Source organism: Lathyrus oleraceus, chromosome 3, assembly GCF_024323335.1.
Source record: "Lathyrus oleraceus cultivar Zhongwan6 chromosome 3, CAAS_Psat_ZW6_1.0, whole genome shotgun sequence".
In the NCBI taxonomy this organism is placed as follows: Eukaryota; Viridiplantae; Streptophyta; class Magnoliopsida; order Fabales; family Fabaceae; genus Lathyrus; species Lathyrus oleraceus.
In genome coordinates, this window is record NC_066581.1 from 217,415,548 (window position 1) to 217,431,058 (window position 15,511).

The window sequence follows — 15,511 nt, forward strand, 5'->3', positions numbered from 1 at the left end:
CGTGTATATGCATGGTTTATGTGTGATTAATATTGACAAATAGACATATCTAACACAAACAGGTCCAAGAATCAATGGACAGACATCCGGTATAACATCTCAAAAGAGAAAAGCTAGGCCCACAGGAGAAATCCTATCTAGTGGGGGGCATCAAATACCAGGAGACACCAATCACCGTTGTGGATAAATACCACTGTTGGGGATGAGCAAAGGTCACAGCTATCAACCACCGGGGATATGCAAAGGTCTCAGTTCGGGAACATGCAGAGATATCAATAAGATCTGTCATATAAGAACTCTACTGGGGATCTTAACACGGATAAGATCCCTCGTAGAAGAAACTCTACTGGGGAACTTATCAAGGAAAGATATGAAACTCTATGGGGAACAACCACCAAACAGTTACTTATCAATCAAAACACTCCTTCTCATCTGCTGAAGTGGCATCTCTGCTCAGGGGAGAGAAAACCAATTGCTCCGCTGGGGAAGGAAATAACACATCTTCCTCAACACCGTCCAATACTGGAATAAATCTTCAACCATGGAGGGAATACAAATGTTAAGCTAGGATCAGGCAACTCCAATGGGAATGGACTATAGGCGACCATACAGGGGATAGTCTGCTGCAAGCAAACCTACTGGGGACGAGCTGTAAGCCAACCTGCTGGGGATAACTACAAGTACCTCTAGAGGAACCATCCTGGCTGAGGGAATCGGTAGTGAATCCTTCATCAACACGTGCCATGCTGGGGATGAAAAGGGGACCAAACCCTTCACCAACTGCCCTAGGCAATTACTGCTGAGGGGATATCTGAAAGGTAACCTTGCAGGGAACACATGCTTATTCTGCTGGAGATTTCTATTCATGCTGGGAATTTCCGCTCACTGGGGAAAGACAAACTTCCTCATGAATAGATAGCATATCAAATTTTATCAATCTATAAGGGATTTTAAGTCAGTCCACACAAGGGATGACAACCATATAATTGATAAAACACAAATGCTAGAATCGGACTCTCTGGGAGTTGAGGATGCATCACTCTCTTCTGCGCTCGTAGGGGAGACAACCTGAAAGATGACGAAGGGGATACAAAACATGCCAGAAATATGAACAAATGTCTTACCCTTTGGAGATCGTACTATCCTTGGGAGAGCACTGAAGACATTCCATTTATCCTTTCAGTCCTTGTGAATGTTCACTTGGCTTAAAAACAGTTTATAAAAACTTTATTTGTTTAAAACAATAATATTTATCAATTAAAACATGCAAACATTTGTTAAGTAGAAACAATTAAGAGTGCAAAGAATTGGATAAAGGCTCAAATTTATTTGATGGAATGATAGTCCGCAAATGGCGAGGCTCCATGGATCTTTACAAATTTGAAATTGGTGATATATATTGGAAAAAGGGCTACATTGAACATAATGACCATTTCTCCACCAACTCTGAATCCAATGTATTTGAAGCTTCAGTTGACGATGACTGAGCTAGAACCTTTGACAAATGACAATTGTAGAGCAAAGTCTTGTCAGGATGCAGTTACTTGCCAAATCCCTAATTTTTGCCTATATTGCCCCAGGATGAGTTACTCAATCTAGCGGGATATATATTCATCATTTTTTCATGTCTCTAACTTTTGCCTTGACCGCCCTTTCGGGTTTTCAATCCACCGAGACGCTCATTTTTGCCTAAGTCTCCCTTTCGGGTTTTCAACTTAGCGAGCTATTCTGTTTTTATTTTAGGCGAAGTATTTCTTGACTGCATCCGAATTCACAGGACGAGTGAAATCCTCCCCATCCATAGTTGTAAGTATTAAAGCACCACCTGAAAAAGCTCTCTTAACAACATATGGACCTTCATAGTTTGGAGTCCACTTGCCCCTGGAATCGGGCGCGAAAGACAAAACTTTCTTGAGCACGAGGTCACCTTCTTGGAACACACGAGGCTTGACCTTCTTATCAAAGGCTTTATTCATCCTTTGCTGATATAACTGATTGTGGCACATGGCAGTTAATCTCTTCTCTTCAATCAAGTTCAGTTGGTCATAACGACTCTGAACCCATTCAGCCTCAGCCAACTTGGCTTCCATCAAGACTCTCATTGATGGGATCTAAACCTCCACGGGGAGTACATCCTCCATGCCATACACAAGAGAGAAAGGGGTTTCCCCTGTTGAAGTGCAGATAGATGTACGATAGCCATACAAAGCAAATGGCAGTATCTCATGCCAATCTTTGTACGTAACAACCATCTTCTGAATAATCTTCTTGATATTCTTGTTAGCAGCTTCAGCAGTGCCATTCATCTTGGGTCTATAGGGAGAAGAATTATGATGTGCAATCTTGAACTCACTACACGGCTCTTTCATCATCTTGTTGTTCAAGTTAGATCCATTGTCAGTAATGATCTTATCTGGCACACCATATCGGCATATGAGTTGATTCTTGATAAACTTCACAACCACCTGCCTGGTCACATTTGCATATGATGCTGCTTCAACCTATTTTGTGAAGTAATCAATTGCTACGAGAATAAAACGGTGACCGTTTGACTCCTTAGGCTCTATCATGCCAATCATGTCAATTCTCCACATGGAGAAAGGCCATGGTGAGGAAATAAAATTCAGAAGTGTCGGGGGAATATGAATCTTATCCACATAAATCTGAAACTTGTGGCATTTCTTCACATATTTGAAGCAGTCAGACCCCATTGTCAGCCAATAGTAGCCTGCTCTTAACATCTTCTTTGCCATGGCATGTCCATTGGAATGAGTACCAAATGAACCCTCATGGACTTTATTCATCAACAAGTTTGCTTCGTGTCTATCCACGCATCTGAGCAGAACCATATCAAAATTCCTCTTATAAAGCACATCACCATTAAGGTAGAAACTTGCAGATAATCTCCTCAAAGTCTTCCTATCTTTAGCAGATGCCCCAGGCGGGTAAATCTCACTTTGGAGCAAGCACTTGATATCATAATACCATGGCTTATCATCTTTTACTTCTTTAACTGCAAATACATGAGTTGGTCTATCCAAGCGCATCACAGTGATATTGGGGACTTCATTCCAATATTTCACCACAATCATTGAAGCAAGCGTAGCAAGAGCATCTGCCATCCGATTCTCATCTCGAGGAATATGGTGGAAGTCAACCTTAGTAAAGAAAGTTGAAATCCTCCTTACATAATCTTTATATGGGATGAGGCCAGGCTGATTCGTCTCCCATTCACCCTTGATCTGATTAACAACAAGGGCCAAATCACCATAAACATCAAGATGTTTGATCCTAAGATCCATACACTCTTCCAAACCCATAATACAGGCCTCATACTCCGCCATATTATTCGTGCATTTGGAAGTTAGCCTACCTATAAAAGGAAAATGTGTGCCCTGAGGAATAATAATCACTGCCCCAATACCATTTCCATACTGATTAACAGCGCCATCAAACACCATACCCCATCGCGAACCAGGCTCTGGCCCTTCATCAAGCGTGGGCTCATCGCAATCTTTTATTTTCAAATACGGAACCTCCTCATCAGGGAAGTTGTACTGAACAGGCTGATAATCCTCAATTGGTTTATGTGCCAAGTGGTCAGCCAAGATACTACCTTTAATGGCTTTTTGAGCTCGATACTCAATGTCGTACTCAGACAACAACATCTGCCAACGGGCAATCCTCCCAGTTAAAGCAGGCTTCTCAAAGATATACTTGATTGGATCCATTTTGGATATCAACCAAGTCATATGATTTAACATATACTGGCGTAAGCGCTTAGCAGCCCAAGCCAAAGCACAACATGTCTTTTCAAGCATTGAGTACCGAGACTCACAATCAGTGAACTTCTTACTCAAGTAGTATATTGCATATTCTTTCTTCCCTGATTCATCTTGCTGACCCAATACACAACCCATGGAGTCTTCAAGCACGGTTAAGTACATAATCAAGGGTCTCCCTTCCACAGGCGGAGACAAAATTGGTGGCTCGGACATATACTCTTTGATACTGTCAAAAGCTTTCTGGAAATCCTCGATCCAATCATGACGCTGATTTTTCCGTAGGAGCTTGAATATAGGCGCACATGTGGTAGTCATGTGGGATATAAATCTGGAAATGTAATTCAAGCGGCCAAGAAAACCTCAGACTTGCTTCTCAGTTTTGGGCGCAGGAATCTCTTGTATTGCTTTGACCTTGGCAGGATCAACTTCAATACATCTTTCACTGACAATAAATCCCAATAACTTGCCGGAACGGCCTCCAAATGTACACTTGTTCGGATTCAGGCGGAGTTTATACTTCCTCAAACGCTGGAAAAGCTTCAACAAGTGCTCTACATGTTCAACTTCCGTTCTTGACTTTGCAATCATGTGATCAACATACACCTCGATCTCCTTGTGCATCATATCATGAAACAAGGTAGTCATAGCACGTTGATACGTGGATCAGACGTTCTTCAAAACCGAAGGGCATCACTCGATAACAGAATGTTCCCTAAGGTGTGATGAATGTTGTCTTCTCCATATCATCGGGTGCCATTTTAATTTGATTATAACCGGAAAATCCATCCATAAATGAGAAGACATTGAATTTAGCTGTATTGTCTACCAACATATCAATGTGTGGTAGAGGAAAATCATCTTTCAGACTAGCTTTATTCAAGTCTTGATAGTCCACACACATTCGGACTTTTCCATCTTTCTTAGGCACATGCACAATATTGGCCACCCATGGAGGATATGTAGAAGTCACCAGACACCCCGCATCAATTTGCTTCTGAACTTCTTCTTTAATCTTCACTGCCATATTAGGATGAGTTCTTCTGAGCTTCTGCTTTACAGGCACACACTCGGGCTTCGAAGGCAGGAAATGTTGCACAATATCAGTATCCAGACCAGGCATGTCTTCATACGACTAGGCAAAGACGTCAGCATATTCTTGTAGCAACTCAATCAACCCCTTCCTAACAGACTCTTCAAGGAGTGCCCCAATCTTCACTTCACGAACGCAGTCTTCAGACCCCAAGTTGACTGTTTCTAGATTCTCAAGATGCGGCTGAATGATCTTCTCCTCGTGCTCAAGCAGACGGGTAATCTCATCGGGAATCTCTTCAACATTATCTTCTTCGGCCTCAAATACAAGGAACTCAAAGTTGGGAGATGGTGTTGGATCATTAAGTTCAATGGGTTTGATCAACCTGCATAATGATTTTGAGTATAAAAGAGATTTCAGAATTCGAACAAGGCAAATCATTAGCATATGAAAATATTGATTTTATTCTCTTTTTAGGGTTTTATGGTGATCACCAATTTCATGCAAAAAAGAAAAAAGGAAAAATAATTTGGAAAAACAAACATTTAACATGTGATTATTGAATGAATATCATTGTCTTAATCAAAATGTGCCAACAATGTCATAACTTCTCCTTTTGGCATGGGAGAAGGGTTTTTAAACAAAATGAACATATTACGTGGACTTGTGGATAACTATTGGAACATCAACAGCGACCCAATTATTGCAGATTCCACCAGGTATGACGAAGTTGCCCAGATCTTCCTCTTCATCATCTTCAACAATGGCAATAGCCTCTTGATCTTCAACAGTGTGGATAAAACCACCACTCTGGAACAACCCATGCTCATTGGAAATACCTGAAGAATACCCTATGCCAGCTCGGGATTTATTATCTTCCAGCTTTATCATTTGTCCTAAACCAGTAGTTGCACCATGCTCAATGGCCAACTTAGCATCATTGTAGGAAGCAAATGAAGAAGGTCTTTTCCTTGAAGGCTCAGCAATAGACAAGGCTTGGAACGGAGTCCCAACCTCATCCTCAGCATCAATATAGGAAAAGTAAGATAAATGGCTAACCAAGAGAGCCTTCGCTCCCCCTATCACCACCAACTTCTTGTTTTTAACAAACTTCAACTTCTGGTGTAGGGTGGATGTCACATTGCCTGCCTCGTGAATCCATGGTCTGCCAAGCAAACAGCTGTATGATGGATGGATATCCATGACCTAGAAAGTGATCTGGAAATCACTAGGTCCAACCTTGATCGGGAGTTCTACTTCGCCGATCACAGTTTTCCTCGATCCATCAAAAGCTTTAACAACCACTCCACTCTGCCTCATTGGAGGCCCCTGGTAAGAAAGTTTGGCCAGAGTGGATTTTGGCAACACATTAAGCGATGATCCTGTGTCCACCAACACATTGGACAAGGCATCATCCTTGCAGTTCAAAGAAATGTGCAGTGCCAAATTGTGGTCTTTTCCCTCCTCGGGAAGATCATCATCACAGAAGCTCAAATTGTTACAAGCAGTTATGTTCGCAACACCCTCTGCAAAGCTTCGTGGTGTGGCTTAGAATTCATCAACAAAGATAGCACATATATCTTTGATGAAGTTTGTAGCAGCTGATCAACAACATTGTATTCACTCCTTTTGATGAGCCTCAACATCTCATCACAGTCCTCTTTTGAAATGCCATGCTGGCCAACCAGGACAGGAGCTTTCATAGGTTTATCAACAACAGGGTCAACGCCCTTCACAACAAGTGCCATTTAGAAGAAGAAGTCCCCACAAGACCGGAAGGATTAACAACAGCAGTTCTTCTCACGTCATCTTGGGGTTTCGGCGGAGCCAAGAAAACACGACCACTACGGGTCGCACCATTAACATTTGAGATACTCATAACAGAGGTGGAGGGAAATGACACCTCCTTCCCATCTTCTACATAACTGCGTTATATCTATAGGGAACTACTTTGTCTAATGAATACGGGACAGGACCCGCTGGCTTTATCACAAGAGATGGTGATACTTTCTTCTTGCTGCCATCATATTTGAGGACAACAGGCTCTAGAATTCTGAACACAGGGGTTATAACATCAACTTTGTCCTCATTACGATTCTGAAGTATCTCGACCAAAGATTTCCTGATATCATTGACATACAAGACTTTATATTTTCTAGGGCAACCCTGGACCATGTTCACAGCAGCTTTCCCATGCTCGGGCAATGGGTTCTTCTTCACATTAGGACCTACGTCCTCGAAAAATAAAATCCCACTCCTCACAAGGTCTTGCACTTTGGTCTTCAGGGGATAGCAATTCTCCACATCATGTCCGGGAGCACCGGAATGATATACATAGTGTAATTCAGGCTTATACCACCACTGAGGGTTGGTTGGTACAACAGGAGGGTCTCGTGGAGTAATCAGTTTTCTATCGATCAGAGATGGATAAAGCTCAGCATAAGTCATTGGAATTGGATCAAAAGTGACCCTCTTCCTATCGTAGCTGGTGTTGGTGTTATTGTTGTTTCGAGGCTGGTAGGCCTGCTGTTGCTGACGATGTTGTTGTTGATATTGTTGTTGTTGTTGTTGTTGTTGATGATCATGTTGAACTTTTCAAAAGGCAGGTGCTATATGAGCCACCTAATGTTGGCTAGCGGCAGGACGCACGTTCTTCCTCTTCACAGAGGGTCTTCTCTTAATATAGGAAGACACAGCATGTGCCTCTCCCTCTTTCTTCTTCACAAAGCCCCCATATCTCTTTGATGAAGAGCCTTCATCCTTGGATAAACGTCCTTCCCAGACTCCCTCTTCTAGTCTCATTCCCATATTCACCATCTCGGTGAAGTCTGAGGGAGCGTTGGCTATCATCCTCTCATAATAGAAAGAACTCAAAGTATTTAAAAAGATCTTTGTCATTTCTTTCTCCTCAAGGCGTGGCACTATCTGAGCTGCCAACTCACGCCACCTCTGGGCGTACTCTTTAAAAGTCTCCTTCTCTTTCTGGGACATCGCCCTCAGTTGGTCCCTATCAGGAGCCATATCCATATTGTATTTGTATTACTTGACGAAAGCTTCGCCAAGATCATTGAAGGAGCGGATGTTCGAACTTTCCAGACCCATGTACCACCGAAGAGCGGCACCAGATAAACTGCCCTAGAAGTAGTGGATAAGAAGTTGATCATTGTCAGTTTGCGTTGACATCTTGCGAGCATACATCACAAGATGGCTGAGAGGGCATGGGTTTCCCTTATGTTTCTCAAAGTCAGGTACTTTGAATTTAATAGGGATTTTGACGTTGTGCACAAGGCACAACTCAGCAGCACTCTTACCGAAGAGGTCCTTACCCCTCAGAGTCTTCAGTTCCGTGCGTAGCTCAAGGAATTGGTCTTTCATCTCATCCATCTTTTCATAAACATCTGGGCCCTCAGATGGATCAAAATGATAGATGGTGTCTTCCACTCTAGGTAAGGTGTGCACAATAGGAGGTGGCACAGAAAGGACCGAGCTAGATGCCAGCAGAGAAGTGAGAGTTGAAGCAAAACCCTCAGGCATAAAGTTAGCAGGCATTCCCCAGGGGAACCCGGCTGGCATAGTAGGCGCAAAATGAGTTGTTGCGGCAGGAACAGTTGAAGAAGCGGCCTCAGATATAATAGTCCTCTGGGGAGGAGTTGCAGGAGTTGGCGACGATTGGTTCTGGGCAGCCAGTACTGACTCCATCATGGCAGTCAGCCTAGCTATCTCATCCTTCAGTTCCCGGTTCTCTTGCTCTAGATGCTCCATCAGTCTTGAAAGATTGACCCTGGTGTTATACCGGTGCGTCAGCTTGTCTTCAAAATAAATGAAGAGCAAAGAGTTAGACCATTGAGTTGAACAAAACCTGCTTATGCATATGATGCATGCAATGTTTGTGCACATGATTTATTTTTATTTGAGGAACTTTATAGAGATCTATTTGCAAATATTTGAAAATATTAATCTTTTAAAACATACATGGAATACTCATAGCAATAATATTTGGAAAAAATTTACACCAACGAAGAAGTATAGTTTTGGTAACCAAATACAAGAGGAAAGGAGAATAAACATCCTATGGAGCCCTAGAAACAATCGTCCAAAGCTCTCGAGACCGGAAGATAAGCTGCACGAAGCCTCTTCACCTCTCTCTCATAAGCTACTTCCATATCTGCCTTCTCCTTGGCGGGTCATCATACTTCCTCTTCCAATACCTGGATGACTGAGGAAGAAGAGAAGTAACCATATCATCAGGCTCATCAATAACCTGATGCTCTAGAAATTCTATCACAGCATCCTTATCTCTGAGTTGCTAAAGTAGTTTCTCTCGCTCACGAACCCAAGCACGCGAACAGTCTTCATCTCTCAACTCCTCTACTCCTTGATTATGGAGGGTTGAAGGCCCAACCATAACCATAGGGCTAGGTCTCAGATAGTCATATGGCATGCGGTACTCAAGCGCTCTCTTCCTCACCCAAGAGGTGTGGGGTTCCAAAGCAATGTAATTCTTCGGACCAAGCTCTTTCCTTCCCTTCTTATGAATCTTGCGCCAGGCGCGGACCATCATGCCCTTCATGTTCTAGGGATCTTTACCCTCTTGAAAGAACACACCTTCCAACTGAATGTTGTTAGGTTTATCCTTTAAGGGGAACCCAAGCTGACGGCGAGCTAAAACAGGGTTGTAGTTAATTCCACCACACGTACCAAGAAGAGGTACATTGGAGAATTCCCCACAAGAGTCAATAATCCGGACACCATCATAGACACGGTTGTACCAAAAGATATCATCATTAGTGAGAGACATAAGTCTCGTAGACCACCGTAGACATCCCTTGTTCTCCTTGAAGGCGAGCGTCTGAGACAAGTGAGAAATAAACCACTTGTACAACAGAGGCAGACAACACACAATGGATCCACCACCCTTTGCATTCTCATATGCAAAGAGAAATAAGTGTCACCCAACAGAGTCGGAACGGGATTAAGAGTAGAGAAAATCCTAATAGCGTTCACATCCACAAAATTGTCGATGTTGGGAAATAACATCAGTCCATAGATGAGAAGTACAAATATGGCTTCAAAGGCGTCCTCACTCATGGCCTTCCCAAACAAAGTAGCTTGGGCAATGAGAAAATCAAACGGGAGACCTTGAATTCCACCTTTGGTAGTCATATGAGCAACAATCTCAGATACATCTACATGAACCATGTCAGCAATCTCTTGGGAAGAAGGAACCCTCTCCAAACCACTGAATGGCAACTGATCCAAGATAGGTATACCCACAAGATATGCATACTCCTCAAGTGTAGGCAATAGCTGGAAATCCAGAAAAGTGAAGCACCGATACTGAGGATCGTAGAACTACACTAACACACTCATCAGACCTTCATCCACCTGAGTAGAAAGAATAGACAGAAGCTTCTCATGGCGAGCTTTGAACTCCAAGGGATCTAATACATAGGATGCCAAACTCCTTAACTCTTTCAAGTCGGGTTGTCTGAAACTGTACTTCTTCGTATTCCTTCTTTGCTTATCCATGTCTGAAAATTTGCAAATAGACCTCTTAAGTTCCTTGAAAATTTTCTTGTGGATGATATGGATGCAAATGAATGCACGAATGCATGGATGCAACAATCACACTCAAGGATCAAGAAAGTCACACCACACAAAGGTCACGGGATGGATCAAGTCATCATCAATATCAATCATCCATTTTTGTGGATTATGGTTTACACCTTATCAACACCCAAGTTCCATTGATATTGAGGATATACGAGAACGGATCAACCATGAATCAAGGGTTTGTTGCAAGTCACGAGCATGGAGTCTCGATTAAGAACCACCCAAAGGGAGTGTACTATGGTTACACCTGGCAATCATGTTCTAAAAGAGGTTCCCATATTCATCATCTCATCTTTTGGATATTATCGGATAAAACGACTACTCGTATTCCCAAAAATATTCTCAAGAGAGACTCTTATGAGTGTAGTATTGCGTAACAATCGTATCAAATCTTACACTTGAACGACCTTCGCGCTACATCCTAAAATAGGCCAAGATGGGTTAGGTAATCTAAAGTCCTTGGCTTCTAAGGTTTCTATTGGAAAGAGTAATGCCTAACCACGACTACTCGTGAGACATTATTGATCCCAACAAGACCTCCACCAAGCGAATGGGCTTGCAAGTCAACTTACTAAGGAATAACTCCACACAAGTCAACAAGACTATGCCATTCTACTATCATAAGTGCACTCGAGTTCGGGTATAGAACTCATATCCCAAGAGACCACCAAGCACACAAGCAATTGAATATATCAAGCAATTCATCCATTACAAATAATACAGTCATCCGAAATTCGCAAAAAAATATGTCACAAATAAATATAACCATACAATACAACAAGCAAAAAGTAGGCTAAACCCACTAGGAAGTTTGTATCCCTAGTGAAGTCGCCACTTTTCTGTAGCGGGGTATTCGTTACCTTTAGATTTATTTACTAAATCAAAAGTAAGCGTACAATTCGAGTTGCCACCGCACTTTTATTTGTCCAAAGGAAAGGCTAAAAAGCGAACAAAAGTCAAGTAAGAAGTTTTATCAAATCAAAAACTAATAAAAATGTCAGATATCTGGGTAAGGGGGTGGTTATGAAATGGGAAGGTTTTAAGCACCCAAAACATCCTTAGTACTCTAAGGGATCCGTTTTTGCAAAGATGTACTGTAGGTTGGTATTTGTGAAAATATGTGCAAAAAAGATTGGGGGGATGAGAAGAGAATATACATTATATTTATAATTTTGTTGTTTGAATGGATGAACCCATTGCCTACGTACCATCACAAACGTAGGATCAAAACCTCGTAGTTCGGGGTAAAAATCTCAAAGATTGGTGAATTGATTTGATCAAAAGCCTTAAGGTCTTTTGTTATCAAAGGGATAAAATTCAACCTAAACCAACAATCCACCATGTGAGGAGAGCTTCAACATACTAGTGAGGGATCCACCCTATAATAAGTATGGAAGACTTATAGTCCAATCACTAAGGATAAGGTGAGGTTTACATCAACCACTATGATAACTCAAACCTATGGCTAATGTTTATGAAAAGTTTTAACAAAGGTGGCCATTGGAACCACAAAAACAACTTGAAATGAGTTTTATTTACAAGTTGGAAGTATTCACAAAATGAGGTCATAGTTGACTTAAAGTTTATTCACAATGAGTATTAATGAAAAGAGTTTGAAAAATCAAAGGCATATGGCCTAGGTTTCTAGTTTGAAATAAAGTCAAAGTTTGCATATAAATGAGTTTGGCTTGGGTTAGAGTGTAGAGAAGAAGAGAAGGGCTAGTCCTAAACATGCAAAGATGAGAGAAGAGATAAAACCCTTGGAGTTCCTTTTCTTGAAATCATAAAGATGATTCAAGATGCTCCTTTCCTTTGGACTTAGCAATCAACAAGCAATCAAAACAAATATACATTCAAGCTCCTAAGATCTCCATTTGGCTTGTCTCTCATAACTTGGCTACTCATGACAATGGTCCTTCTCACTATCTCAAGATGGAATCCCTATCACACAAGAGCAAACATTAAAAAGTTCACAACACAATAAGAGGAATGGACAAAGAATGAGTTTGGATTAGGGGTCCTTTGAAGTCAACTTTAAAATTTAGCATTCTAAAGGCATGAGGCCAAGTTTCTCTTCAACAGATTTAGCATTCTAAAGGCATGAGGCCTAGTTGCTCTTGAACTCCTTTAAGCATAGGTAAGGTCTTAATTCTAAGTCCTTTCTCCTTTTTGTATTGGGTTCACACAAACAAAGATAAAACAAACACAAAGCAACAATATATTTATATACAATAATGAGCTCAAATGAGCAAAAGGAAAATGGCATAAACATAAAATATGTGCTCAAGTGAGCAAAGGGAAAAGAAATATGAATAAATGAGCAAGAAAGTAAATTGCAAGAAATTAAATGCTTGAAGTAAAGTTAGTAGTTAGTAGTTAATGTTAGTGTGTCATAAGACAATTTAGCTCTATGTTAAGCAATTGTAAGTGGACTAATGTAGTAGTCACACCTATCTGAGGCCGGTCAATAAAACTATAGACAAATAAACACAAATTAGAGATCATGACTAGTAAGCCAAGCTCCTACAACTTCCCATGCCAAAAGAAAAGGAGAAAGGCCTTGTATGGACTTTAGGCTTTTTGCTTGACCAAGAAGCAACCTATCTTGGACACAAAGCAACTCACTTGATCTTTGATCAAGTTGAGTTTGATTTGGATCAAAGAAGGTTAAGCCTCTCATTTTTCAAGACCAACCACAAATCATTAACTCATTGGCCAAAATAAAAAAGAAGAAGATGAAGATGAAATGAAATGACTAAAAGGAGAATTCAAATGAAGTAATCAAAACTCAATGATCAAATATGAATCAAATCAACCTCAACCAATGGTAAACAGAAAAGAAATAAAGATTAGAAATCAACAAATCAAACATATTTTTTTGGTATTTTTGGAATTAAAATAAATGCCAATTTAAAATGGACAAAATATGGTTAAACCTCAAATTCAATTCAAATCAACTTCAACAAGTCCAATTGAATCATCATAGGTCTAACATGGTCAAACAAAGTTTGACAAATTTTCTCAACATTTTTTGAAAACAGAAACTATTTAAAATCAATTAAAAACAATAAAAATAACACATTATGAATTAAAATCTCAAATAAATCTCAAATCAATTAAGAAATTGATGAGACTATTTTTCATTGACTTATCATGATACATATGTGTTAAGAATTTTTTTTTGGAATTTTTGGATATCAAAAAGTATTTAAAATGAATTAAAAAACTATTAAAAACAAAACAATTCACAAAAAATATTAATTGAAGTCACAAAAATAATTAAAAATCAGATTATGAAACTAGATTTTTCAAGAAATTTTTTGCCATTGGTCTCATATTTTTGTGACTTCAAATAAAATAGTTATGAATTTTTGAAATAAAAAGGAATTAAAAGAAAATAAAACAGAAAATAGAAAATAGAAAAAAACCAGGAGCGTTGGATTGACTTTAGTAATTGATGTGGCGTTATCCAATGGCTCAGAGGCGCTGAAGTACCATGGTCATAAGTCAAGCTCGAAACATAAGCATTTAAAATAAGTCCAACACATGCACGACCAAGATTAGATCGTTTCAAACAGATCCAAGGGCGTTGGGGCATCCACGTGGGGATGGTGGTGGAAACCACCATCTTCTCCGGCCAGTTAGCAACTTCCGGCCACCACGCACAGGTTTTTGAACCTCAACCAAAATGAAAAAGCGTGGTACCAAAATGAAGTTGGGTGATGTACATCACCCCTGTATCTTTGGATTCTGCTCAATGTTTCTATTAAGTGAGTAATCTGAGCTTGAAATTCAAGGTATGCAAACTGAAATGGTTCAAATCATGAAATCAAGACCACCACTGGCCTGCCTCTTGCTCGAGGACTTCAGAAAACGGTTCAAACATAAGCAATTCATATTGTATGATGAGATTCAGATCAAAACAGTTGAGTGATCTACCTTTGAAGAGCAGCTTTGAACAGCACGATTCCTTCAATCTTTTGCTTCCAATTTGATCAAGAGATAATGAGGATGCAAGGCTTAGGAATTGAAACTTGAAGATCAACCAAGGAAGTTGAAATTCAAGCTTGAATTTGAAAAATAAAAATGGAAATTCCTTTGAGTAAGTTTGGGTTTTTAGTTCAGCAGCCTTTCAGATCACCTTGAGGTTCCCATTTGAATGAGCAATTCCATGTATTTATAGCTGGAGATGAAGCAAGGCAAGGCAATACTCATGTGCATGAGAATTGGGTCCTCCATGCATGGGCCTGTACAGGCGCATGTGAGGCCCAAAATTGAGTGAAAATGCAAGTTGATATCATTGTGAGATGGTTTGGACGTGCAATTGGCTTTGTGTTTGCTTGTGCATGAAGATTCAATGTGAATTGCATAATTGATCCTAAATGTTAAGCCCTTCGAAAATCACACATGGTAAATCCAAACATGGTGGTGTGAGTAATGGTTGGAAAGCTTTTTGAATAAGGAACAAAAGTTATGATGGGCAAAAATCCATTTGGAGTTTGGAAATTTATGAAAATTGGCCTTGAAGTTTGAGGTACAAAACATGTCTAGGTTTCCTTTGAAATTTTTTCCCAAAAGTGACCAACTTCAAGCCCTTTTTTTTAATTATGCATGCCTCAAATGAAAAACCTCCAACATCAAAGTTGTATATCTTTTCAAGATAATAAATTTGGACTAAAATTTTGCATCATTTGGATTTTTAATGAGAAAGTTATGGGCACTTGAAGTTGGACATTTTCAAAATTCAATGGTTTTGGTCCAAAGTGACCTATAATGTTTTATATTATCACATGTGTTTATTTCAGGATTATGAAATTTTGTCCAACATAAAATTTGAATTAGACATCTTAAACTTTCAAATACAATTGGTCTCACCTCAAAATCATAAAAAATGAAGAAGTTATGTCCTTGGGAAGTTGACCCAAAATTAGGGTTTCAGTCAAAATGACCTATAATGTTTTGAAATGAATGATGACCTTCCAAGTTTCAAATGAATTTTTGATGAACATGAAAGTTGTTCATATGGTTCTTAAGAACATGTTTTCTCTTGGGGTCATCTTCATTTTACAAACACATCAAACAT